Raw genomic sequence first — 15,896 nt, forward strand, 5'->3', positions numbered from 1 at the left:
ATGGATCAAAAATTAATTGGAAACTAATTAATCTAACACCAAAGAATTAGTGGGTCATGGGGTGGAGCCAAGATGGTGGAGTAGAAAGACGCACATACACATAGCTCTGAACCCACAACCCACAGAACGGCTAGAGGGGACCAACTCACGATGAATTCTGCACCCAGAGGCCACAGAATATTGGAGCGAGGGAGATTTCTGTTCGGGAGAGACCTGCAAACCTCTCGCGGGGGGTCCTTCGCGCTGCGGACTGGGCGCCGGGACTGGGAGCTGAGTGCAGCCCTGCAGCGGCCGCGACACCGTGAGGAAAAGATCCGAGCGGGCTACGGAGACAGGATATCCTGCGGCCACGCGGGTCCCTCCACCCACAGAGGGACCTGCAAACCTCTCGCAAAAGGTCCGTCGCTCTGCAGACGCAGAGCCCAGCCAGGACCTGCGGCGGCCTCGGCTCTGAGAGGTACAGATCCGAGCAGGCTTTAGGGATAGGATCTCCAGTGGCGACACAAGCCCCCCCCACCCACAGGTGACGAGAATCAGTGAGAGAGTCTCTTTGGCGGGTCAAGAGGGGAGTGGGGTGCCCCCATGGCTCGGGCCTCCCTGGGAGATAGAAGCTGAGAGGCAGCTGCAGACAGGGGCTCCCCAAGCGGGCAGGAGCATGGATCCATTGTGGAAGGTCTGTGCATAAACCCCCTGAGGGAACTGTGCCTGAGAGGCAGCCCTGCCCCTGACCTCAGCACCTGAACTTAATTCTCACACTGAATAGCAGCCCTGCCCCCACCAAAAGCCCTAAGGCAGGAAGCAGCATTTGAATCTCAGTCCCCAAACGCTGGCTGGGAGGACCAGGAGGTGAGGTGGGTGTGAGGAGAATATTCAGAGGTCAAGCCACTGGCTGGGGAGAATGCCCAGAAAAGGGAAAAGAAATAAAACTATTGAAGGGTACTTTATCGGAGAAAAGACACTTCCTCCCTTCCTTTCTGACGAGGAAGAACAATGCTTACCATCAGGCAAAGACACAGAAATCAAGGCTTCTGTGTCCCAGCCCACCCAATGGGCTCAGGCCATGGAAGAGCTCAAAAAGAATTTTGAAAATCAAGTTAGAGAGGTGGAGGAAAAACTGGGAAGAGAAATGAGAGGGATGAAAGAGAAGCATGAAAAGCAGATCAGCTCCCTGCTAAAGGAGAACCAAAAAAATGTTGAAGAAATTAACACCTTGAAAACTAGCCTAACTCAATTGGCAAAAGAGGTTCAAAAGGCCAATGAGGAGAATGCTTTCAAAAACAGAATTAGCCAAATGGAAAAGGAGATTCAAAAGCTCACTGAAGAAAATAGATCTTTCAAAACTGGAATGGCACAGATGGACGCTAAGGACTTTATGAGAAAGACAGATATCACAGAACATAGCAAGAAGATTCGAAAAATGGAAGATAATGTGAAATATCTTATTGGAAAAACAACTGACCTGGAAAATAGAATCAGGAGAGACAATGTAAAAATTCTGAGACTACCTGAAAACCATGATCAAAAGAAGAGCCTAGACATCATCTTCCATGAAATTATCAAGGAAAACTGCCCTGAGATTCTAGAACCAGAGGGCAAAATAAATATTCAAGAATTAGTGGGTCACAAACAAATCATAGAAGCAATCAATAACTTCACTCAAGAGACTGATAGTAACGAGACAACATATCAAATTTTATGAGATGCAGAGAAAGGAGTTTTTATGCGAAGTTTTATATCACTCAACGCTTACATGAATAAAATAGAGAAAGATGAGATCAATGAATTGAATACACAGCTGAAAACGCTTGAAAAAGAACAAATTAAAAATCCTCAATTAAATACCAAATTAAAAATACTGAAAAACAAATGAGAGATTAATGAAATTAAAATTAAGAAAACTATTTAACTAATAAATACAGTTGAGCAGGTCTTATTAAAAAACAATACAATTGGTAAACTTTCAGTGAATTTGATTAAAAAAAGAAGAAAATCAAATTGCTAGTATCAAAAGTAATTGTTGTTTTAATTTTCTCTTCATTGAAGGTGATCTTCAACGAAATTATTTTGCCCAACTCTATTCCCATAAATTTTTCAATCTTGGTGAAATGGATGAATATTTTCAAAAACGGAAATTGCCAGATTAACAGAAGAGGAAGTTAAATATTTAAATAACCCCATCTCAGAAAAATAAATTGAACAAGCCATCAATGAACACCCTAGGAAAAAATCATCAGAGTCAGATGAATTTGCAATTGAATCCTATTAAACTTTTAAAGATCATTTAATTCCAATACCATGTAGACTATTTTGGAAATCTGATGAAGAAAAAATCCCACCAAATGCTTTTTCTGATACAAATATGGTTCTGATAACTAAACCAGAAAAAGCCAAAAGAAAGAAATAAAACTGTACACCAGTTTCCTTAATGAATATTGATTTAAATTTTTTAAGTAAAATATTAGCAAATGATTACCACAACTTATCACAAGAATAATATAATTTCATAAAGTAAGGTTTATACCAGGAATGCAAGTGTGGCTCAATATTAGGAAAGCTGTCAGCATAACTGATCATATCAACAACAAAACTAACAGAAACTATATGATTTTCTCAATAGATGTAGAAAAATCTTTTGACAAAATACAGTGCCTATTAGTATTGAAATAAAATGGAGAGCTTAGGGATAAATGTAACCTTCATCAACATAATAAGTATTATCTACCTAATACCATCAGTAAGAATTCTATGTAGTGGGGATAAGCTAGATCCATTTGTAAGAAGACATAGGATAAGAGTAGAATGTCCATTATCACCACTATTATTCAGTATGGTACTAGAAATATTAGCTGTAGCAATAAGAGAAGAAAAAGAATTGGAAGGAATTAGAATACGTAAAGAAGAAATTAAGTTATCATTCTTTTCAGACAATATGGTGATATATTTAGAGAAGCCTAAAAAATCAAGTTAAAAACTACTTGAAATAATAAACAACTTTACCAAAGCTGCAGTGTACAGAATACAACCACATAAATCATCTGTATGTCTATATATTGCTAAGAAAGGCCAACAGCAAGAGATAGAAAGAATCTCATTTAAAGTTACTGTAAACACTATGAAAGATTTGGGACTTTACCTGCCAAAACAAACACAGCGACTATATGAACACAATTATAAAACACTTTGTGCAAAAATAAAGTCAGATCTAAATAATTGAAAAAATATCAGTTGCTCATGGGTAAGCCAAGGTGATATACTAAAAATGAAGTTCTACCTAAATGAATTTACTTATTCAGTGCCATTCCAATCAAACTACCAAAGAAGTTTATGATGTTATAAAAAAAAATAAGATCAAAATTCATATGGAAGAACAAAATTTCCAGAATATCAAGGGAATTAATGGAAAGAAATTCTAGGGAAGGTTGCCTAGCCATATCAGAACTTCAGATGTATTTTAAAGAAGCAATCATCAAAACTACTTAGTGCTGACTAAGGAAGAGAGAGATAGGTCAGTGGAAGAGGTTAAGTACATAAAATACAGTGGTTCATGACTATAACCATCTATTAATTAATAAATGCAAGCATTCTAGCTTCTGGGATAAGAACTTCCTGTTTGACAAAAAACACTGATAAATCTGGAAAATAGTGCGGTAGAAACTGGTGCTAGACCAATGCCGGAATAAAGTCCAAATGGCTACATGATTTTGTTATAAAGGCTGCTACTATAAACAAACTAGGGAATAGTTTATTTGTCAGATTTTTGGAGAATGGAGTAATTTATGACCAAAAAAGAAGATGACGAACATTATGAAATGCAAAATGGGTAATTTTCATTCCATCATATTGAAAAGTTTTTTGCAAAAACATAGTTAAGAAACAATTAAAGAATCAACAAAACTAATTAATTGAAGAATTGATTAAATTAATTAAAGAAACAATCATGAATTCTTAACTTTTGCTTAATTATTGTTTAGTAGTACAAAAGGAAGAGGGAGAAAAAAGGAGATTTTCATTCTGGTCCTAATTCTGACTAATAGAAAAATAAATTGCAGAGTTATAAATGACAGGAATTATAGAGTTACTTCTTGGGCATTACTTAATTCATACTTTTTTCAATTCATTAGATATCCCTCCCTTCCTTAGATATTTATAGGAGTGATTCCCCAAGACTGTAACAACTGTGTTGCCTCTAATATTAATCTCATTCATGCATAATTGTTCTATTTTGACAGCTTCACCATATTTGTTCTTTTTAGTTCCATTTTTTTCCTTCTCTAAAAACACATTGGGAATTTCATATTAGCCCAAGCATTGTTTCATTGTAATTAATGGTGATGAGTTCAAAGGGAAAATAGCAGTCACTACATTTACCTATTTTTCCCTCTTTTGTCTGTTTGTTGCCCTTCTAATTTCATTTTAAAAACATATTTGGAATTCCTTTTTGTAGTTCAGTGTTTTTCAGAATGTTTTCTTATCTGATTCCAGACAGTGTTTTCTGATACTGTGTTTTGGTAGGTTTTAAGAGCTCAGAAAACAAAGTAGAGAAAGGATATACCATATTAATATAGGAAAATATGATCCTTAAGGAAAGGTTGAAGTTTTTTATTTGTTTGGTTTGGTTTGGTTTTGGTCTTTCCATAACCAATTCCTAACACAGTGACATGTAGTGTCATGTAGAGGCACTTAGTAGATATTTATGTGTTTTTGAAATGTGACATTTGCCTATTGTTATAAAGAGTTTCAAATGAAAAATCTCTCCTACTATTGTACAGGAGCATTGTTTATTGACTTTTATTGAAGTGAATTGAGCTGAGCTGAAATGAATTGCAGTTAGCAGGCAATGGGGCCTCTTCAAGTAGTGTACAAAGAATTTGAATTTCGACTAAGGAAGACTTGTGTTTGATACTTTGCCACCTCAGATATGTACTAGAAATATATGCCTTGATAAGTTATTTGACATCTCCATGCCTCATATTCTTCATCTAGAAAATGACAGCATTGGATTAACTATAATATATCTATTATTTAATTTCCTAATCCTTATTAGAGAAAAAAGTTTTATAATCTTTTTGTTTTTGTAAGAATCTTGTTCATTGTTTGAAAAATCCTTCCAAGTTCTAGTTTTATGCAATTTCCTTCAAATTCATCAAAAATTTAGAATGATGGAGCTAAAAATATGTCCTTAAGGCTTGGAAAACACTTGCCAAAATACCTAAGGAACTAAAAGCACTTTTAGTATCATAGTGTATTTAAATTATGGCTGAAAATATTTCTGAGAAGGCAGTATACTGGTTTCCAAAATAAAAGCCCATTGGGGGTTAAGAAACAAATCTCTTAGCACTCATGTCTATTTAATAATCAGGGAGAAATGGAGGATTCAGATAAATTTATAACACCTCAGTTGTATGCACTTGCCTCTGATTTTGATGGAGAATTTGTATGTAAACTAATCAGATTGCTTGTGTGCATTGGCTAAGACCATAGGAGCTTCTTCTCCATGTTATGTCCTTAAGTAGACCCAGCTACATTGAAGTTCCATCATCTCTGTAGATTCTAACAAATTTCTCAGAGAAATAAAATGGATACAGCTGACATTATACAAAGTATATATTGGTTTTCCCATTACGTTTTGTTCCTACTCCTCCTGCTAGATCACTCTAGGTTCTTAGGGAAGTGCTATTTAACAAATGCTCATCATTCCTACTGACAAAATGTTAAAGTATTTCAATTCCAAGAGTAATTGTTTTTGTCCCTTTAGTTCATTGCCCTGGTCCTATAAGTGAAAAGGTTTTGCTCTATCACACCCATTTCTAACTTTTGCGGAAGAAATCTGACAGTGTTCAGAAATTTTAGGAAGATGTGGGAGTAATGTAGAACTCAGGACCATTGACAGAATAATGACATGATAGAATAATGAAACACTTAGTTACTTCCTAATTGCTTTCTGTGAATATGGCTTAACCTTTAGAAATCTTGTTCCATGTTTTTCTCTGATTAGATATTTTACATTTTCTTATATCTTTTCATTCTTTCGATTTTTTTTGACTGATTCTTGATGTCTCATGGAGTTATTAGTTTCTACTTGCCCAATTCTAATGTTTATCAAATTGTTTACTTCAGTTAACTTGTGCATCTCCTTTACCATCTGTCCAATTTTCCTTTTAAGGAATTATTTTCTCCAGTTAGTTTTTGCCCTTCTTTTTCCATTTGTCCAGTTTTCCCATATGGGGCAGCTAGGTGGTGCAGTAGATAGAGTACCAGTGTAGGAGTCAGGAGAACTTGAATCCAAATCTCACTCAGACACTTGTCCCTCACTAGCTGTGTGACCTTGGGCAAGTCACTTAACCCCAATTGCCTCATCCTGGGTCATCTCCAGTCATCCTGATGAATATCTGGTCACAGGATTCAGATGGCTCTGGAGGAGAAGTGAGGCTGGTGACCTGCAAAGCCCTCCCTCACTTAAAACAAAGTCAAGTGCAAGTCATGTCATAATTTCTCTGATGGTGTGATCTTCTTCAGCAATGAAGGACGAACACACACAATTTTCCCAGACAGGTTTTGTGCTTTCTTTTCCTTTTGTTCAATTATCCCAGTTAGATTTTGTGCTTCCTTTTCCATTTGTCTAATTTTCCTTTTTAAGAGCTATTCTCTTCAGTGAATTCTTTTATCATACTATTAAAGTCATTGGCCACTTTTTCTTCTATTTCCTCTTCAGCTGTTCCAGGAGAGCTGTTTGTGCATGTGAGCATTTCATAATCCCTTCTGAAGTTTCAGATGAGAGTGCAGACTCAATTCTGACCTCTTTGTATTCGTGTTTTAGTCCTTGTCCCCATAGTAAGATTCTATGGTCTTTTCCTACTTGCTTTGCTTCTTCTTGCTCTTGATGGTGAGGCTTCGTGTGTTGTTGCTTCTGGTTCTTTCAGCTAGAAACTGGAGAACTTGGTGTTGAACTGACTGGTGTGAAAAAGTTAAGGGCATGTACCTTTTTTCTTTTTGTTTTGTGTTTCCCCAGATCAGCCCTGGGATTAGTTTGTTAAGTGTGGGGGAGGGGTGGTCTGGTCAGAGGAGATCCCCTCAGCCCATCTACAATAAAGGCAAGCTCAGTGCTTGGTGATCATGGCTGCTCTATTGTCTTCTTGTTTCTCGTGGCATGCTGAGGCATGCCTGGGTGCTAGTGCAAGTTTCCACCCTCCCTGGGGCTCCTGTCCTTCTGGTTTGCCTCTGTCCCAGTAATAGGAATCCCCCTTAGCTATTTTCCTAGCCTCAGGTGCTGGGAGACTGTTTGTCCCTTCTGCTGATCCCATTGATCCAGGATTTTCCTGCTGGAATATTTTATGATTCTTTTGAGGTCAACAAGGGGAGAGGGAGAGAGCATTTACCAATCACTCCACCATTTTGGCTCCTGGAAGTTCATGCTTCATCTTTGTGCTGATATATATATATACATATATATATGATTATTTAATTCAATTCAATAAATTTGTTAAGCAATTACTATATTTCAGGCACTGTGTGAAGATCTGAGGATATAAAAAGAAGCAAAGGACAGACAATCCCTGTCCTCAAGGTAGCTACAATCTAATGAAAGAGACAACATATATAAATATCTGTCTATCTGTCTATCTATCTGTCTGTCTATCTATCTATCTATCTATCTATCTATCTATCTATCTATCTATCTATCTATCTATCTATGTAATTCAGAGATTTTAATGTAAGGGAATTAAAATTACCAAAGGTGAAATGACATTTGCAGATGTTAATGTGAGTTTATCTCATCAAAATTCATTCCAGGAAATCATGAGTCCTGACTATGCAAATATCATGCCTTCTCGTGATGAGTGATCTTCAGGAGTCATAGGCCTAATTTTTTTGTTGTTGTTGTGTTTCCATGAGTCTCCATGAGATGCTAATGGCCAGGATTATTCATGAGAACCACAAATCAAGCAAATTTAGCCATGGTAGAAATGAAATAGCATCATTTGTACTGATAAAATTGGTAGGAAAATATTTATGTCCCATATTTGTTTGTCTGTGTAAAGGTGAGTGCCTTGTTTTCTTGTTTTACTTAAGGTTCTATAATCAGGAGAATGGTAACAAAACAGAAGGAATAATAACCTATGTTATTTGTAGTTTCATTTTCAAAATATTTTCACATTAAAAAAGAAAAAGCTTCTTGTTTTTGATCCAATTATTTCATGAAATTTTGGTCAGATTAACTTATCAAAAAGAGAATGTCTCACAAGTTTGGGATTGAACTTCCATTCTATTCCCAGAATCAAGTTAACAGTGTTAAAGAAAAACTCTGGAAGTGTTAAGTAAAAAAGTGTAAAGGAAAAATTCTAAAAGTGAAGAATGAATGGAAAATAATACTTGTATAGAAGTGCAAGGAAATTTTTTGTTGTGTATAAAGTCAGCTTCTGACTCAAGACATTTCCCAAGTCTAAAATATCCCATTATTAATGAATTCGTGTAGCTGTATCTTAAGTCTACATATATGTCCCTTAAATTTAGTGATGATTCATTATTGTTTTTATTCATGGCTATTATATGTAATTGAATTTTTTTTATAAGAATTCTAACATAAGCTAGGTCACAAATCTGAGCCTAGAACATTATAGCTAATAAATAGCACTGTAGGCCACAAAATAAGAAAAAAAAAATCATGCTAATGTTACAATAAGATTGGACCACTAAATCATGAATGTAGATACTAGGTAAAACTTCTCAGCACTAAAGGACCATAGATTTTCAATTGGCTGATATTTCTTAGTAGAAAAACGGTTTTAAATGGACCATAAAAGAAAGATAAATATCTTCTTGCAGCATATTAGTTTAAGACCAATCTGCCCTTTTGAAGGCTAGATCCCCAATATTTGCCTAAGCATTACCTAGCACATTTTATTGAACACAGTATTCATTTGGCAAATGCTTGTCAGATTGGAATGGACTGAATTGAATAACATTTTAAAACCTGATGAGTTTTGCAAATATTTTACACAACCCAATTCAAAGGTGTAGCAACAACTAAAATTCATAACAACCAAACTTTGGGAGCAAAACAATTAAAAATATTTATTCAACATTTGCAAACAACAAACAGTATTGATTTCCTACCATGGTCCTACCATTGTCCTAAACAATGTGGCAAATGCAAGCATATACAGATATATTTCTCGTCCTCAAAGTGTTTACAGTCTTTTTGGAGAAAAGACATAAATACATCAAAGTTACATGATAATGCATAATAATACATATAATACAATGCATAATAACATGCATTATACAATAATGCATAATATTACATATTAATACATAAAAATGATATAATTGTAAAAATCTCAAGGTTATATAATTAACCACTATCTTAGCCACCTAAATAGTTAAGGGAATTTCAAAGAAAAAAAAGAAGCAGTCAGAAATTATTTCAAATAATAAAGGTATAAGAGTGACTTGGGTAGGACTTTGGAAAATCGGAAGTATTTGGGTAGATAGAAAAAAATTTAGAGTTTTTCTGAAAAAACGAATAGTGTGAAGAAAAGCTAGGGCTAGGAAGGAACTATGCAAGGTATATTTAGTAGAAAATGACTGGATCAGCTTGATTCAGAGTGGAAAGAGTATGTTCGGAAATAATGGGAAATGTGATCAGGAAGACAGGTTGTAAAGGACTGAATCCCAGCATTTTGTATTTATTTTGTCTCTAGATGGAAGCATTTGAAGATTTTGAAGCAAAAGTGAAATAATGAGAGTGATGTTTTGGGGAGTGCAATCTGGGAAGTAGCAACTAGGATAGACTTAATGAGGAGAGAAAGTAGTATGCCATAGTAGAGAGAGCATAGAATTTAAGTCAAATGATGCGAGTTTAAATCCTGTCTATTAAGTTTTACTTCTCTGTCCTTAGACAACGGACACCACTGTAAAATGCAAGCAAAGACTAGATGTTCTCTAAGGTTCTGTATGCTTATAATAGTCTAAGATCTTATCAGAGTCCAGAGTCTAGCTCCATTACAATGACATAATCTATTTGCTAAGCTGCTTATCACTTCAATTAGTTTACTTTAATTAAACTTGGTTTAGTTAATATTATTCATTTTTGTTGCAGGGGCTGCTGTTGCCACTGTTACTTTCAAAGGGATAAATGGGAATGACCTTATTTTTATTCATGTTGTGTTTAGACTACAATTTGCCTTAGTGATTCACTGTTTTAATTTCAGGGGCACTACCCTTGCAGTCAAAGACCATATATTTCAATCCTTCCTCTTTCAGTTGCTACCAGTGTGACACTGGGCATATTAATTATTGTCTCTGAGTCTTTATATCATCTGCAAAATTAAAGAGTTAGAACAGAAACTTTTCAGCTCTGCATCTCAAATTCTACTATTCTAAATGTAATGGTGGTAAATGACTAGCATTTATATAGACATTTAAGGCTTGCAAAGTGCTATGCATAAGTTATCTCAGATGATCCTCACAAATCTGGGAGGTAGGTGTAATTATAATCTCCATTTTATAGATGAAGAAATTGAGGCTGAGAAGTTAAATGACTTGCTAAAAATGACAATTATACTATCAGACAAGATTAGAACTCAGAGCTTCCTGACTCTAGGTCAAACATTCTATGGACTATACCACCGAGAGAAGTCTTAATTTTATATGTCCTCCCTTCCCCATCAACTTGAGATTACTGAGAGAGGACTTTGTCAGAAAAGGCACTTTCAGTGGAGATAGATGTTAGCCCTGTTTTTTGTTGAAAAGATGTAGAGAATTGCTCTGATTGGTCTCCAATCACTGAGTCTGCTTCAAAATGATTGATACCTAAGAATAAAAGGAAAGAAATTTCTCTTCTTCAAGTCCATAAGAGTTAGCTTTGAGATGAATATTATTTGAATATCCTTCTCTTCTTCCCCACTCCTTTTCTAATAAAGGCTCTCTCCCAAGGACTTCTGGACTAGAATTCTTTTAAAAATGCAGTAAATATTGTCCCAGGGATTAGAAAGTATCATCTTTGAGGAGAAGCATATAGTATGAATGAATGATCTACTACTAGCCATACAACCCTAAAGGGGAATTCCTTGACCACCCTTGAGCCCTCTAAACTCCAGTTATCTTCTGCTTTTTTATTTCTTTTTCAAGCACAAATGAGAAATTAGCATTCTTAAAAATAGATGTCCTCAGCCTTAGAAATATGTAATCAAAATTTCCAAAGGGCTTGAGTCTAGAATTTCTCAAACTTGAGAGTCAAGTAGCCACTTTCCCTAAAAGAAAATATTTCCTTAACAGTGTGTTTCTTAGAGAAGATGATCACTAGCAAAAGATTTCTTAACTTTAAAATTAAAGCAAAAGATAAGGGGGGCAGGAGTTTCTGACTCTGATAGAGCTCCATGGAGTTTTTCTGGTTGCCTAGATGTTGCTAATTTGAAATGAATGGAAAATATTTATTTTGTTTCCCAAAGGGTATCTTAGTGAGCTAGTTGAATGATTTATGTTTCCTATAATTGTACAGGTGCCTGTGCACATAATTTCTCTGGAATAGAAAATAACTGACAATATATTTAAAGTGCTTAATAAATCACAAAATATTTTCAAATGTGTGATAATTATTTTTTTAGGTGTTGGTGGCAGATCTCTAAAATGAGATCTTAAAGTTACTAATTTTTTTCACTGTAGACTTCACTGAATGTAAGAAGCTATTTTATTGCTGCTCATGAATCACAAGGTCGCTATATCTCAATTTTTTCATCATTCATTTTCATTTCTATTGAAGTAAAGTGGTAACAAGTACAATAGTAATAATACCTTTGCATGTTTATTTATTTATTTATTTGCAAAATGCTTTCCTTGAAACTTTTTCAGGCAAGTAATGCTCTTGCTTTCTTTCTGCATCTGGACATTAGCCTTTTTTTTTAAATTGATACTCTGATAAACTGATTTTTTAACTTATACAACGTTTTCGCAGTAGAGCTATTAGTTGCATTTGTGTCTTTTAGGCCAGAAGTGTGAGGTCCACAACACAATGAGTACTGAACTTGAAATCGGGAAGAAATCCAGCCTCAAACACTTACTAGTTATGAAACCATGGGCACCTCATTAACCTCCCACTCTTAGTTTTTGGATTTGGAAAATGTGGGTAATGAAAATAGCACTTACTTCCTACGTTGTTTAGAGAATCAAATGAGCTAGCATATTGTAGCAGCAAGCATGCTGACACATCCAGGATGCCCTGCTGACACATGTTCTTAGATCTGCTTTTCCAAAAGGAAAGCAACTTTTGAGGGATCAATAATCTTCTTTAATCACATATATCAAGAGAGAAAATACAAGAAAAGAAATAAGACTAACAGACAGGGCTTATAACTGTCTGACCATAAGCAATACATACATCACAGATCAACAGACAGATCCAACTGTTTGACCATTACATACATACATAATTACTACAGAGAGAAGCATCAACATGTGGGTTTTCAAAGTGGGGGTGGCGGGTGAGAGGGGGCCCCTTAATGGCTAGTCAGAGTCTCATTTGGCACATGAAAATTCTTCCAACCCCCCCAAAGCAAAACCTCCTCTCAGGGTCTATCTACACTTTGCAGAGCCAGAGGACATCACAACCCTTTTGACTCAGTGCCTCATTAATTATCAAAAGGTATGGATCTACCTAGAAAACAAACTTCCTGTAATCAAGCTTCCTTTAATGAACTTCACCTGAGGCCTATTAATGGACAGGGGAAGGTCTTTAATTCCATTATGCAACTCCATAAAAACATTATAAATTGCTTTCTAAGCCTTAATCCTAGCTATTATTATGAATACAGTTACATAGTATAACAGATAGATGTGGGATATGGAGCCTGGAAGACATGATTTCAAATTCTGACAATTCAAATTCTCTGACACTTATTGGCTTTTAACCTTTAGTAAGTCATTTAACCTCTCTATATATCTCAATTTCCCCTCCTGTAAAATAGAAAAAATAATATTACTTAGCTCATATGGCTATCGAATTAATATATCTTAAATGTGCATGCAAATGTATGCATCTAAAGCTGTATATAAAATGTATGTGTAAAACTCTTTGCAAACCTCAAAACAGTATATAAATGCTAGCTAGCATCATCATCACCACCACCATCATCATTAATAGTACCAATAATAAAGTTTTTCCCTAAATATATTTTTCTTTTAAAATAAATGATTTTTAAATACTTTTTACAAGTTTTCACAAGCATTTCAGTGTATTTCTCTGGGCTGTCAAATTGTTTGATCATGTGGTCTTCTTTCTTTCTTTCTCTGTACTCTTGAAGAAATGGAAAATGTACCCATTGTTGCTGGTGATTTGGGTGTGATATAAGTGGCTTCAGGACTGTTGATCCTAAATTCATTCCCCAACTTTACTTTGCAGGTTTAAGTTAGCATCTTCTTTTTGCATTAAACATACTGATTTATGTTGGGGGTGTAAGCTCAGTTCCATGTGGACAGTCTCGGGCGGGTGAAGGTGAGAACTTCTAAACCTTAGAGTTCTCATGAGGCCCCCCAGGGAACAGCAGGGAATTGAGGTGTGAGACCGAGCTATCTCGTGAATTTCCGCCTCTTCCCGTGACAAAAGTGATGGGAGAGAGCATCCCCGCCCTTGAGATTGGCCCGGGTCTCAGCACACCTATTGTTATCTAACAGGCACGGTATTCAGGTGCAAACTATGTGGCAGGAGAGCTTAAGTAGGGTCAGGAAAGCCTGAAGGCGCTCTTAGCGCTGAGGGGCCCTTACAGGACAGAAGGCCCCTCTTCCTTCTCTCCTCTCTTCTTTCTTCCCTCTCCCCTCTCTCCCCACTTCCACTTCTGCTTTCATTCTCTTACTGTAAGATCTTTGCCTCCTTGGGAGATTTCCCTCTCTCCTAAGGAAGAGTTCCCCCTGCACATGTAACCAAGACCCTGAATAAAGCCTAACCCTCGTTCGACTCTGGAAAGTCTCTTCTCTCATACGTTTATCCGGTTTGGCCAGCCGAAGACCTGCGATAGGTAAGGTAAGACTCTGGTAGCCCTCAGGCCTCTAGGCCTGGCAGATTTACATATTCATGATTGGATGATGTGATAAATGATCCTTAGTGAGCCAGAACTTTTTGCTTCTTCTGACATTTCACATATGTAATTTCCCATCAATGCCTTAGGAGCCAGTTTTTGTGTCATCTTTTAAAGTAGGTAGGCACACGTTGATCTAAACTTTGTCATTGACTAAGATGCAACCAGACTGTAAATTTGTACTTGGGGAAGTTTGGTTCACATTTAAAAACCACTAGGGCAGTCTTTAGTAGTTGGAACTTCAGAATTATTTGCTAACTACTACTACTCATCAAATATTTTTAAGATCCTCTCAATCAAGGAGTAAATATCTAACCTGAAAATTTCATTCCCAAAATATCCCTTCAAGTCTGACTTCATCCATATTATCTCACATGACTGCCACTTACCTACTTTCCACACAAAATTGATTTCAGGACATTACTCATGTTCTCTATTCATCCATTTTCTCTTTGTTTTCTTTCTTTTTTGGCTGATACGATTTTTAATTTTTTAAATCTTTTTCACGTGAAACTATAAATCAATTCTGTACAATTTGTTATTCCTTTTAAATATATAATAGTCATCATGTAAATTTCTTTTTTTCTTCCTCCACCCTAAAGATGACTGTAATTAGACACTGTATGTGTGTGTAAAATTATTCCATATGTACTTCTATTTATCAGTCCTTTCTTGGGATTCAGTTAGCTTCTTTCTTTATATGTCCTTTATAGTTTATTCGGGTATTTATAATAGTAAAAATGAATTATTCACTCAAAGTCATTCTTAAAACAATATAGCCATTATTGTATACAATGTTCTTTTGGTTCTGCCCATTTTGGTCTGCTGGCTCTTTGCTTCCTATGCCTAGGATTCCATGATATGGTAAACAGAGGGCTAGACTTGAAATCAGGAAGATTTGGGTTCAAATCTTAACATCTGCTACTTGCTAGCTATGGCACCACAAACAAGCTACTTAATTTCTGGATTGTAAATGATAGTTTGCCTGCTTCTGAGTGAGAAGTATCACGATTTTTTTTTTGTTTGTTTGTTTCTTTTTTTTTATCCGTTTATGTAGCAGAAATCATAGTGAGAAACATGCACTTAGTTGGAACAAGTCAGAAACCCTTTCATTGGCTTTGTTTCCTCAGTGAATGAAGACCATTTTATTTTCATACTCTGTTACACAACACTTTCCACATTTAAGCAGAATTATGCAGTGGAAAAAAGACTGAATTTGGAATCATAAGATTTGGATTCAAATCTTATCCCTGTCACTTACTACCTGTGTGACCCTGAGTAAAGTAATTCATCTTTCTGTTTCAGTCTTCTTATCTGTAAAATGAGGAGGTTGGGTTAATGCATCTCCACTGTCCCTTCTAGACATAAATCTACAACTTTTTACATTATAGATCCTATTTGCCTAACGTCTCTTCCTTCTAACATTTGATTCTCTACTTGAGGCCTAGATCATAATGAGCAAGAAGAACAATGAAGCCTTTTTTGATATATCTGGCTATAAATGCTTTTTCCCTCACCCAATTTCATAGTTTTTTCAGACTCAGGAATATGCTGAAACTGGCTCAAAATAGTTGAGAAACTTATTGTTGAATTTTTGGTAGGCACTTATGATTTTAGAAATCGGCAACTGCTACCAATCAGGTCTTGGTTTAATGTTTTGTTGAAAATAGTCTTTAAGAAAATGATGAAGAAAATGCAAATGCTTCAAATTAAACTGAAAATTGTATCCTGCATATATTTTTTCAGAAATCTACGTGTTAAACATTTACCAGCACATTTCTGTCTAGGCTCTTCTCACCCACTTATTAGATACTAATTTGTATAGTG

This window comes from Notamacropus eugenii, chromosome 2 (genome assembly GCF_028372415.1).
Source record: "Notamacropus eugenii isolate mMacEug1 chromosome 2, mMacEug1.pri_v2, whole genome shotgun sequence".
In the NCBI taxonomy this organism is placed as follows: domain Eukaryota; kingdom Metazoa; phylum Chordata; class Mammalia; order Diprotodontia; family Macropodidae; genus Notamacropus; species Notamacropus eugenii.